The sequence below is a fragment of the Galleria mellonella genome, unplaced genomic scaffold, assembly GCF_026898425.1.
Source record: "Galleria mellonella isolate WM207_F2 unplaced genomic scaffold, CSIRO_AGI_GalMel_v1 utg78, whole genome shotgun sequence".
Classification (NCBI taxonomy): domain Eukaryota; kingdom Metazoa; phylum Arthropoda; class Insecta; order Lepidoptera; family Pyralidae; genus Galleria; species Galleria mellonella.
The window spans coordinates 6,976,243-6,988,769 of record NW_026442151.1 but is presented as its reverse complement, the minus strand read 5'-3'; the positions used below and the strand labels follow the sequence as shown (position 1 = coordinate 6,988,769).

Below are 12,527 nucleotides of genomic sequence, written 5' to 3'. Positions count from 1 at the left end.
AATGGGATTCTCACTCTCCATTACTAACAATCCCTTTACCCCCAATTCCAGATGTATTCATCATCGTTAACGCAGGTGGGGTTACCGTTCCATTGTCATCTATTAAAACGCCTAATTCACGTGAACAAAGCTGTAGTTGCATAGATTACACAATTAGACTCAGGCATTTCAAATCGTTTTACTGTCAAACTAGATGCATATCGCGCTGAACTCCGTATATGGCTGTTCCACCTCAACCACAGCTATCTATATCAATTATTACTTCACACCGCACATAGGTATTGAGTACTGGTATAAGTATAAATATCCAGGTAGATATAGTAAGAAATAGTGTGATTAGAGAGAAGTGTGGACTGAAAGCCGATGTAGTGACAAAAATCGAAAAAGGAATGTTGCGTTGGTTTGGCCATTTGGAGAGGATGCATGAAAGAAGAATTACGATAGATATTTATCGAGCAAGAATGAATGGAGATGTCGGTAGGGGCCGCCCTAGATGGACGTATGTCAACCAAATAGGCGACGTGCTGAAGAAGGGCCAAATTAAAAGTACCCGTAACCGGCGTGCGTGTATGAAAAGATTGATGAATGTGGAAGAAGCGAAAGAGGTGTGTTTGAATCGAAGCATTTGGCGTTTCATTGTTTCTGCCTACTCTAATGGGAGACAGGCGTGACAAATATGTATGTATGTATGTATTCAGGTATAATTGGCACTCATTTGCAGTTTGCCGGGCCTCTCCTCACGGGGTTTCACCGGCAGGCGAAGTCCGCGCAAAATGAACCGACACCGGCGTAGAAAACATCAGCAGATTTAGAAGAATCTCCACTATAATGTCTCCCGTGTGAATGTGACCCGAGTATCACCGTACTCGACGGATGAAACCACCAGGGAGGTGGGGGGAGGGCAAACGTCCTGGATTGGTTTTCCCATCATCCCGGAAGGAGATTTGCGATATTCACGAAGGCTTTTTTCCTTCCTGATGATTCCTTGAATTTAACAATAACTACATTAAGGCTTAGGCTGCAGGTGGCTCAGGACTGTTCCTTACGGCTATCTATGGGAGAGGCCAATGTCCCGCAATGGACGGATAATGGCTGAAAAGATGATGATGTCATTAGGGCTTGTGGCCTGTCCTACTAATATTAAGAATACGAAAGTTTGTAAAAATATTTGGACGTTTGTTTTTTGTTATCCAATCGTGCTTAAAAAGCTAATCGGATTTTAACAAATGTAGATATGTCGGTTACGCGAACGAAGTCGCAGCTAAAAAACAGTAATAACAAAGAAAAGTATTTAGTTAGTTACCATGTGATCCCGGTATACAATAAGCCACCCCCTTCTTTTCCCGTGGGTGTCGTAAGAGGCGACTAACGTAGGGCGGGAGATGAGCAGCAGCGTCCCTCTTAAAACTACTCACTAGAGCCTAACTCCTGCCAATCAGCCTGCGAAGCGTGGCAACTACTGGCAAAACCTCCCTTAGTTGGGAGGCCCATGTTCAGCAGTGCTCAGTTAACGGCTGATATAATCAAGACCAGAGGGAGACTTAGTACAAAAGTCGTTTGCTTGGGTACCTCTGTCCCATTCGTGTTTCTACCGTAAAGCAGTTGTGTTTGCATGGCTGTGTTTCAGTTTGAAGGGTGGGATATGGCGTGAATTTACAAGGTACAGAGGAATAACACCTGAGTCCTCAGGAATGGCAACGCATGGTATCATGGGCGAAACAGTACACTCTGTTATGTCCATGGTACTGCTCATGTCTATTGGCGACGGTTACCACTTTCCATCAGGTGGACCGTCAGCTTGTTTGCCATTCTAAGTGGTATAAAAAAAATATAAAATAGAAAACAAAACACAAAAATAGTTATGAGGCACGCATTATTGCGTAGATCCATCAATAAATATAGGTGACACCGTGACGCGGACGCCATTTTTAATTTACATCGACCTAGAATAGCCGTCCGTTATATTGGAACGTTGCAATAAATCGGTTATATTGAAAAGTTTTTATACAGTTTTGAGTGAAAAAAACAGATGTATTTAAGCGCTTTTTTGCGTAAAAGTAGGTGTTATTTGGATTGTATTAGAGTATCTTTGTGGTGCCGGCATGGAATGGGCCACCTCTTCTTTTCTCGTGGGTGTCGTAAGAGGTAACTAAGGGAACTTAATGGTCAAGGGATGGGCAACAGCGTCCCTCTTAAAACATCACCAAATATTAACTGGGGTTTCCAACCCGCCTCTGCCAACCGTGGCAACTACTAGCAAATCTCTTCGTATGGGGAAAGCTTATGTGCAGCATTGGATATGATGATGATGATAAAATTGATGTTGATATAATGATCAAATGAATGTAATTTTTGAAACTTGAAGTAGATATGAAAAATCAGTTAAATAAGTCTAGAATGTAGGTATATTTTATTACCATCATTAATGTCTTAATTCTATTCGGAATACAATAAAATCACAGCACCCATAACTTGTGAAGCTAATACTTTTGCCCATGGCGACCATAAATTTGTCGTGTGACACGCGTAAAACCACTGGAGCACGGGATCATATGGTATAATTTACGGTTATCCTTCTGGTGTTTGGTACAAGTTACTGGAGGAGAGCGCATTTGAGAATACAGAAATGATCGCCTATGCCGCGATGTTGTAAGAACTCGTGCGCCTTTTTATCTACCTTAATATTAAATAATTTTAAACTTTCTCGTTCTTTACACATATTTAAATACATTTTCGGGACTTAACGCAATGAAAGTGTATTTAAATACATTATTTTTTTTATTTCACAGTACTTTTTTGTATTTATCAACCGACTTCAAAAAAGGAGGAGGTTTACAATTTTGCTGTATAAATTTTTGTTTATTACCTTATAACTCCGTCGTTTATAAATCGATTACAGAAATCTCTTTTTTCATCTGAATACTTTTAGAACAGTTAGTTTTTTAATTAAAATAAGTTGAAGTTGATGTTTTTTTTTTTGTGTGACAAAATTTTCAATTATTTATTACTAGATATATTTTTTACTTTCCTTTTGCTTACTACTATTGTAATAAACTTTTTTTTTTATATGTGTGGTTATGAGAATTAAAAATACTGGGTACAATAATTTCTTGAACATATTCAAAGATACGTCCGTCCTTCTAATCCGCTTTCGCTCATAACTTACACCCTACATTGGTGAATGCCCAAGTTCAATAATAAAATTTATTCCAACTAACGCTCATATAAACCAACATTATGGTGACATATCACTTCATTAATCTTCCTTATCCATTTATGAGGTTCTTAATTAGCTATGGTGCGTAGTAGCTCCTTTTGGACACTGGACAGGAATAGTTTATGGATATTTGGTACTATTCGTACACCAAACTAACGGGGTTGTTAGGGGGAAAGGGATTGTTAGTAATGGGGTCTAATGAACCCATTGATAGCAATACACAATTTCCGGGGGGGACCACGTGGAAGTCGACCTGATAAGGTATATTGCTAGCAATGGGACTAGTTGTTCCGTCCACCACGTAGTTGCGAACGAATCTTCACAAAGACGCATCTAAGAGTATATATAAGCAATATATACTCTTAGATGCCCCCCCCCCAAGCAAAAATAGTTGTTTGCCGGGCAAAGCACGAGTGTCTTTTGTACCAAGTCTGCTTCTGATTTATCATTAACATGATCGTCAGCAAACGCTTGTATGTTTGTTTATTTACATATCATTTCTATATTTAGATGAAACCAATTAATCATACAAGCGGAATTATATAGCTGATCGTGTGTCAAGATCGGCTGCGTGGGTTGGGAATGCGACAATGAGATTCTGACGCCATACTTGCAATACACTTCCAGGGTATATTAATTCATTTTATACACCTGCTGCTACATATATTTATCAACCGACTTCAAAAAAAAACTAACTAATTAGTTTTTTTTTATACAACTTAGAATGGCAAACAAGCTGACGGCCCACCTGATGGAAAGTGGTAACCGTCGCCTATAGACATGAGCAGTACCATGGACATAACAGAGTATATTGTTTCGCCCATGATACCCCCCATGCGTTGCCATTCCTGAGGACACAGATGTTATTCCTCTGTACCCAGTAAATTCACGCCATATCCCACCCTTCAAACCGAAACACAGCCATGCAAACACAACTGCTTCACGGTAGAAGTGTTTCTACCGTGGGAATGGGACAGAGGTACCCAAGCAATCGACTTTTGTACAAATTTCCCTCTGGTAACTTGTTTGTGTTTATTACCTCATAACTTCGTTAGTTAGAAATCGATTTGGGAAATTCTTTTTTATCTGAAGGAATATACTTACAGTTTAGTCCCATAAAGATTTTATCAATATCGGTTCAGTACTTTAATTTTTAAATCAAAATAAATGTTTTTGTCACAATTGATGTCGGTTTTTCTGTGGGACACAATATATAATATATATTACAGGCATAAAGGAATGTTTCGATTAATTGCATTTTGAAGACTAAAATATAATTAGAAATAACAGAAATTAAGTAACGGCGGCCATTAGAAGAAATTCATTGGAATCGTTCGGCTTTCTCTTTTCTAATACATATCTCAAAAACTCCTTAGGCGTGGACATTTAAACATTTTGGCAACAAACATTTTATTCGCCAATTCGGCACTAAATCTATCATTTAATACAATAAATTTATCGCAACTTCCGTGTGGCTGTCGAACTGCCATTTGTATAATTGCTAGCTTTCTTTATATGTAAAGTATCACTATATATGAACACTAATTAAAATAGTTGTAGAATAATAACTATCGTGAGTCATACTGTATTGTAATTATTTGTGTCGGCTTTTCTTTTCTCACGTTTTATATTGCATGCGCCGACAAACAGCACGCTGAAGTGAACGGCGCTCATGAATAAGGGCTCCTATTCAGTTCAGAACTAAGCGGACAAAATAGTTGTAGTTTTTTTTTTTAGTAGATGATAATGAAATGGTAACCCCACCCGTATACGATGGATACGGTATACGATGGTTTCCAGGAGGAACCACGTGGTCGACCTAATAAGGCATATTGCTAGCAATGGGGCTATCAAACTCCATTACTAACAATCCCTTTCCCCCCAAAAATAGTTGTAGTTCAATTTATATTATTCATACTGTCTTTTCCCCGTAACTTCCCATGTGTGGAATTTGGATGTAGGTACCCGCTTTTAAATATAACAAGTTCAGAGACACCTGAAGTCTCATTTAATTTGGTGCATAGGTTCTGCGTGATGCCGGACCAAACATACAGACAAACAGAGAAACATTCTAAATACTCTTAATCATCATAAAGTGAATATGGTACCAATATAGAAGTAAACATTATACAAAAGTAGACGGCAAAAAGAATTATAAAAATCGGTCCAGAATTCGCGACGTAATTGCGTATAGACAAATTGAGAAACTTATCCTTTTGGGCGTTACTTAAAAATATAAACCTTTTATTTAAAACTGCCCGCACTCGGTAAGACCAAACACGGTATTTAATATCGGCATTAACGATCTAATTCGCCAGCTCGAAAGTGTAAATAATTCGAATTAAAATAATCGATAGTTTCTCGAGTCGGCGTAGTGGGGGGCGAGGGGGGAGGGTCGTGGGAACTGGGCGACTTGCACTTTCGTCGGCGCGCGCGCTGCTGATGCTCGATAGCGTGGAAGGCGCCGCGGAGTCTGCGCACGAGCTCCCAGCTACGGATTAATCATCGATCTGAACAATCCTTATACGGTCCGAGGACCCGGTGAAAGTTTCTACCAAAGAGCATGAAAGTGCCGCGAAAAACTCGCGGAACGGAGGATTTTGTTATGGACAATGTCATTCGAAATAATGTTATTAAATCGGAATTTACAAATGCGTTTTTAATATCCAGTAAGAAAACTACAAAAACGTGTTGCGAAATAAAAGAGGATAACAAAATTGGACTACAAAATTGTCGCTTTCTATCGAGCCAAAAAATTACAATGCACTATCAAAGTGGACTCGGAGCAAAAACTCTCTATCGACAGTGATACAATCACGAATTTCAACAAACAGTCGACAAAAGACAAATAAATACTGCTGCTACAAATGGTTTTCGCCCAAGAATGGAGATACGAAAGGCTCGTTTAAAACAGATATCAAGATTTGAAACTCAATCCAACCAAAGGGACACTAACGAAATATATTGATCCACTTTGCGATTAAACGATATGCTCGTAAAAAAAAAGATATAAAAAAAAGTTTATTTGCATTGCAATATTTAATAGGAGATAGAAATTGGCTTTAACTAGCCATCACAGCGATAGTTAGCGAAGAAACAAACATATAAATCAAAGTAATTAGTCAGTCCTCGATACCGATCGATCGTCATCCAAAATAGGAGATGTTTCGACAACCAGTGGTAGTCGAAACACCGGGAGGTTGAACCGAACTCGTCACGGACTCGCTACCGACACAATTATCGAATCTAGACCACTCTCACTGAAGCAAAAAGAACTCCGAGACGTAAAGAAAGCAACGTCAGGTGCGCCCCAATTTCACTTTCCAAAGAGTTGCCTTCGTGACAGACGCAAACGAAAACGGACTCATTGAAGAGTGCAATAAAGTATATTGTCGAAATGTGAAGTACACATTGAGTCAGTGAACATTTCATTATCAAGATTTACGAGGAAACCCTTTAAAAGCTGTTAATTGTGAACGCTCATTTCGCTTTCTAACGATTTCTGTAAACATTCCACAAATCTTTTAACAATTAACGAGACCGTTATTGATTTTAATAGACGAATAGTAAAGTTAACGTAAATAACTAACTTTTGATGCATTCGTTATCAGAAATTTAATTACCGTAACCAGACAGGTTATGTAACAAGGAGACGATGGCGAAGTTTGTAAAGCAATAATAAATCATACAAATTTAAATATTTAATGATGAACATCGTTTATCTTGATAACAAGTCATTTTACATACAATTCTTTTTAAAAACATCAACACACTTTCAAGTGAGATAGTATCTCATTGTGTACATCTCAATAGTGGATCATGACGAGCCATTGAGATACAAAGGCGCATGCGCATAGGCGAGCACGCAACTAATGACAGACCATTTAGCAGAAGTATCGCGGTTGCAATCCGATTGAGACATCGGTCACCGTTCTTTTTTTTTTATTGTTTCCTATTTAGACTGGTAGATTCAGACGAGTGATCAGCGTGTAGCGACATCGAAGAAAATAATTATCCATATGAAAACTTATGTATATTTTTATCTTAGATTGTATAGATACAGTGTCTCCATACAAATGTTTCGAGAAAAGCGGGTCAACTTTTTCATACAATTTTTTATAACTTCTATATTTATTTTGTTTTATAATTTTTGTATCTATTTAATGCGTAATAACTATTTTATTTAATAAATAATTAAATATAGATACGTAAAGAGGCATTGTGTGTTAAGTATATAGAACACTGACAAAAAAACTAATAAGCTAATTTGACGAATAGTTGACGACAATAAGTTGACCCATTATAAATGTATTTTAAATGTATTTCTCGGCAATTATGTTAGTGTTTTGGGTAATTTATTATCTAAGAACAAGGAATTACATAGAATTGTCAATTCATAGCAGGTTAGTGTATAGAAAATGTTATACAACCGTATAATCCAACCAAATTCAGATACAACCTGATTGCATACTTTCTACATAAACTGTGTCCAATATATAATCTAGTAATGTAAAATTTGTCATTGACAAATAATTGACATATCTGATGGTGTATCTTTCGTCCTCTTTTTACTAATTATATTTGCATAAGAAGAAAGGAGGCAACCATATGATTTACAGTTTTTATTTTATCATTCCTTCTATGTAATTCCTTGTTCTTAGTTTATTATACATTTTTATTTTTAGACGAATGCCTTGTTCCATAGTTTTGATTAATGTATCAAATTGTGATTTAATTAATGTTTGCATGACTGACTCTTTAAGTTTTATGTGACCATTTTGACATATGACCCTGATTTGTTGTACGCTGATTTACTTTATACGTACTGACAGTACTTATCAACAGGTTTTTGTTTCGCTTATGTGCCAATAATAAATTAAATTTACTCAATTTATTATGTTCAATTTGCATTTGACCATTTATTATTCTTAATAGCTTTTAGTACTAGTGCAGTTTATTATACTATAGTATTTATAATCTACAGGACCGTGTGGTCCCGTCATAGAATAGGCCACCCCTTCCTTTCCCATGGGTGTCGTAAGAGATGACTAAAGAAGGGCGAGAGATGGGCAGCAGCATTTCTCTTAAAACATCTCTAAAACCTGACTGCGGTTGCCAGTTCGCCTGCCAAGCGGGGTAACTACTGCCAAACCCCAGGAGGAGGCTTGTGTTCAGCAGTGGACAGTTAAAGGCTGATATATGATGATTTATAATAAATAACTTTTACCCATTATCGACAACTTGCTTTGGTTGCCTCCGTCACAATTAGTAGTCGAAGGATAAGCAAGATGAAGTGGCATAGGCTAGTTACATAGCTCGAAGAACAGACAACCGATGGGGAAGAAAGGGTCTTGAGTGGCGACCACGCACGGGCAAACGCAGTGACAACAAACAAACCTCAAATGCTGATGAATAAGTAGTCTAGGTAGAACTGTTTACATTTTTTATTACTTCATCATTATATTTTATAAAAACAAAAATTTATTAATTGTAAATCTGTTTCAAATAATTAAATTTATCAAGTAAAAAAGTAACTTCAAAAAGCAGTTTTAACCGAGTTGGAGAGACAATAATTGTACTATAACGTAACTTAGCATTCTTAGTATTTAAAAACATTACCTAGTTACATCATACATATATACATACATAACTGTCACGCATGTCTCCCAATGGAACGCCAAATGCTTCGATTCAAACAAACCTCTTTCGCTTCTTCCACATTCATCAGTCTTTTCATACACGCTCGCAATATCAATACAGCATTATAAGCAGAATTATGTTATAAAACAAATATAAACACTATTATCAAAATGTATCACAATATTTTTATGTTTTAGATAGATAGATACATAGATAGATAATTTATTTGCATTACTTACAGCACACAAATTACAACATACATATACAAAAAAAGCGAGATAACATAAATGATAAAAAAAAATACACTGAATACAATTTTCGTTTGTGAGTGTGCCATAGCAATACAAAATGGCCGCAACTCAGTTTATTGCTTCGCCCCCAAAAGAGCAAAGCACTGATATTCTGTTACGGCCAAAGGGAATAAGGTAACAATAAAACAATACCACCAGATTATCCGTTTTATGCGATAATATCTACATAATTTGTACCAAAACATAACCTATAACTGTGTTACATATTTTTATACTTAAGACCTGCAGTACTATTACGTCAGAGATTGCAATACACTTGTAATACATTTATTATCATTATTTACAAATCATGTATTTTCGAATAATACAAATATAATGAGAATAGTTACATAAACATTAATGGCTGACATTCTAACGATTAGAACACGGTGGTTCAATTATGTATTTAATAATGATGTTTAAATCTTGCTTTTATTCAATTCCAATTTAGTTTTGGCTATATACTGATTAAATGTCACAAATAGAAATTGTTACATACATACATATATGTTTTTTTTATACAACTTAGAATGGCAAACAAGCTGACGGCCCATCTGATGGAAAGTGGTAACCGTCGCCTGTAGACATGAGCAGTACCATGGACATAACAGAGTATACTGTTTCGCTCATGATACCCCCCATGCGTTGCCATTTCTCAGGACTCAGATGTTATTCCTCTGTACCCTATAAATTCACGCCATATCCCATCCTCCAAACCGAAATACAGCCATGCAAACACAACTGCTTCACGGTAAAAACACGAATGGAATAGAGGTACCCAAGCAATCAACTTTTGTACAAAGTCTCCCTCTGGTAATATGGCTATCACGCCTGTCTCCCATTAGGGTAGGCAGAAACAATGGAACGCCAAATGCTTCGATTCAAACAAACCTCTTTCGCTTCTTCTACATTCTTTAATCTTTTCATACACGCTCGCCGGTTACGGGTACTTTTAATTTGGCCCTTCTTCAGCACGTCGCCTATTTGGTCAACATACGTCCGTCTAGGGTGGCCCCTACCGACATCTCCATTCATTCTTGCTCCATAAATCTCTTTCGTAATTCTTCTTTCATCCATCCTCTCCAAATGGCCAAACCAATGCAAAATTCCCTTTTCGTTTTTTGTTCATACTTCTCTAAAAATTGTTACTATAAAATATTAGACTGTGTCAATAATTTTGTGACTTATCATCAATTTTGGATTAAGATTTGATGTTATTATTTCAACTTCACTTTTTATTTTTCTATTGATTTGTATCTATTACAGGATTTTGATAGCATAGAAGATTAGCAAGATTCCCAGATGCAAGAGTGATCGATCAATGACAGTTTCAAACGGCGAGGAACACTCGAATGCTTTCAAGGAAGCATTTACAAAAGCACTACAATTATACGAGATCGGCTACCGCAACGTAATACCGGCCGGAGCCATAAAAAGTCTCAGACGCGACACTCCATACTTGTCTTGAATAGATAAGTGCTATCCGTGGTAGAGGCGGATAACGGACATTAATAAAATGGACTGTCGCGGAAGCTGGCAACTTCACCTGTAGGGTGGCTGGACGCGGTCAAATGGACGCTTCTATATTTGGATGTTTTATTACGTGTACGAAGTATTTTATGATCACCATTTGTATGTATGGCGAATTGATAGGTTTCACTTGTGACTCGTCTACAAATGTGTGCGTACTTTAGCTTCCAAATTTGTTAGTATCTATTTGATTTTATTTCAAAATGAACATAAGATTCATTCATGATAAAATTAATACGAGATTAACATAAAACTATGCGCTATGATATACAAAATTGATTACAAAAATCGGTTAATAATTAGGGCACATCGTATATATATATATATATATATATATATATATATATATATATATATATATAAAAAGCTTTTGAACTTCAGTTAAAATTAACAAGCAATAATAAAATAGAAAATGATACAGCTTCCGATATGGGAAACAAATATCAGTAATATCAAATCAAAGAAATTTATAGAAAATAAAAATATTAATATGATGTCGTATTCAAAGATGCAGTGAAGTGGAAACGTGAAAACATAACATTAGTGCCAGCTTTCCTTTAACAACAAATAACACTATTGGATCAGCTTTGTGAGTGATTAATTAACATTGTTAGAGGGTTCAAAGACGCCGACATGAAAGACACTTTCGCCATTACTGCGGATAAATTGTCACACCCACCGGCGACGACGGTGCGCCGGCGCAAAAGCGTGGCAACAACCGCGCGGGCGGTTCAAATTATTTATTCGCTAATGTTAATTGTCCATTATAATAAGTAGCAGTTATTTTAGTTTCCAATAATAAAAAAAAAGATGAAAAAAGATACTGAATTAAGAGATTAGTGTGGATGACATTTATAATTTAAAAGGTTGTATTTCAAAAGTTTAAGAAAAGAACAATGATTGCATAGATAAAATTAAAAAGGACACTTAAAAATCACTTTCAAATCCTCATCATACCGCATATTTCTCAACCGTTAATTGTTTTAAATTCGACGTTCACAACATAGTATTATAAACATTGAAAATTCTATTCATAGACATCTGGACGATATGCGATCTGACCCTAAGTGGAAAGGTCAGTTAATACAGAGCACAGACAGTACTGGATGGAGGCACGGGTGACCTCATTGCTATTATTACCAATTTTCGCACCTCCGGACTGCATTTATAGTAACCAGCGTAACTAGTTGTGAAGGTCGATTCAGTCAGCCACGTAATGAATGCGTTGGTGATGCAGCAATGACTTTTATACCAAGAATAGCCTGGTACTGTGCAGTTTACCGTACCGCATTGTGGTTTTTGGTTTTATAAGCTTCAAATGACCTCCACGTATTTATTATTAAAACAAAAGCTATTTTTAAGACATTTAATAGAAACATAGATGTGGAAAAAACAGGCGACCAGAGAAAAGGTAAATATATTGTGTAAAAGAATGTTTAGAAGAGAATAGAGTCTAAGTATGACGGATGATAAACATCAACGGAAGAGAAATACATACGAACCAACTGTAGATAAATGGGATACAAGCAAGGCAATAAGGACGTACGTTTCAATAAACGCATAAAACTGTTTAGGCTGTTTAATTAATACTTATAAATTTTTAAATCATTTACAAGTATAAAAACTACTAGATAAGTCAAAGTTTAGAATTCACGAATTTAGAATTCTCGAGTCAGATACATACTCGGAATTGTTATTTCAGATACAAAATATCTTTAGGAACATCTATTTAAGGAAGTCTTAAGGTGGAAAGTAGGTCTTGAGCTGCGAAGCAAGTGCAAAACCAAAGTAGGCCGTCAATCAGTGTGACATCATAGCTGATGATTGCCTGCAATTACCAGGTTTTCACT

General features: G+C 36.4%; 1 protein-coding gene and 1 long non-coding RNA gene across 5 annotated transcripts in view; one reads left to right on the top strand and one right to left on the bottom strand.

The window, feature by feature from the left end:
* The window catches only part of LOC113517313 (protein outspread), a 383,813-nt gene that overhangs the window by 241,145 nt on the left and 130,141 nt on the right, over positions 1 to 12,527 (bottom strand). The window lies entirely within an intron of this gene.
* LOC128202187 (uncharacterized) overlaps positions 3,935 to 12,527 on the top strand; it is a 170,269-nt gene continuing 161,676 nt past the window's right edge. Inside the window, exon 1 of the long non-coding RNA XR_008253632.1 lies at positions 3,935 to 4,196. This is a non-coding gene — a long non-coding RNA (uncharacterized LOC128202187). The remainder of the gene's footprint in view (positions 4,197 to 12,527) is intronic.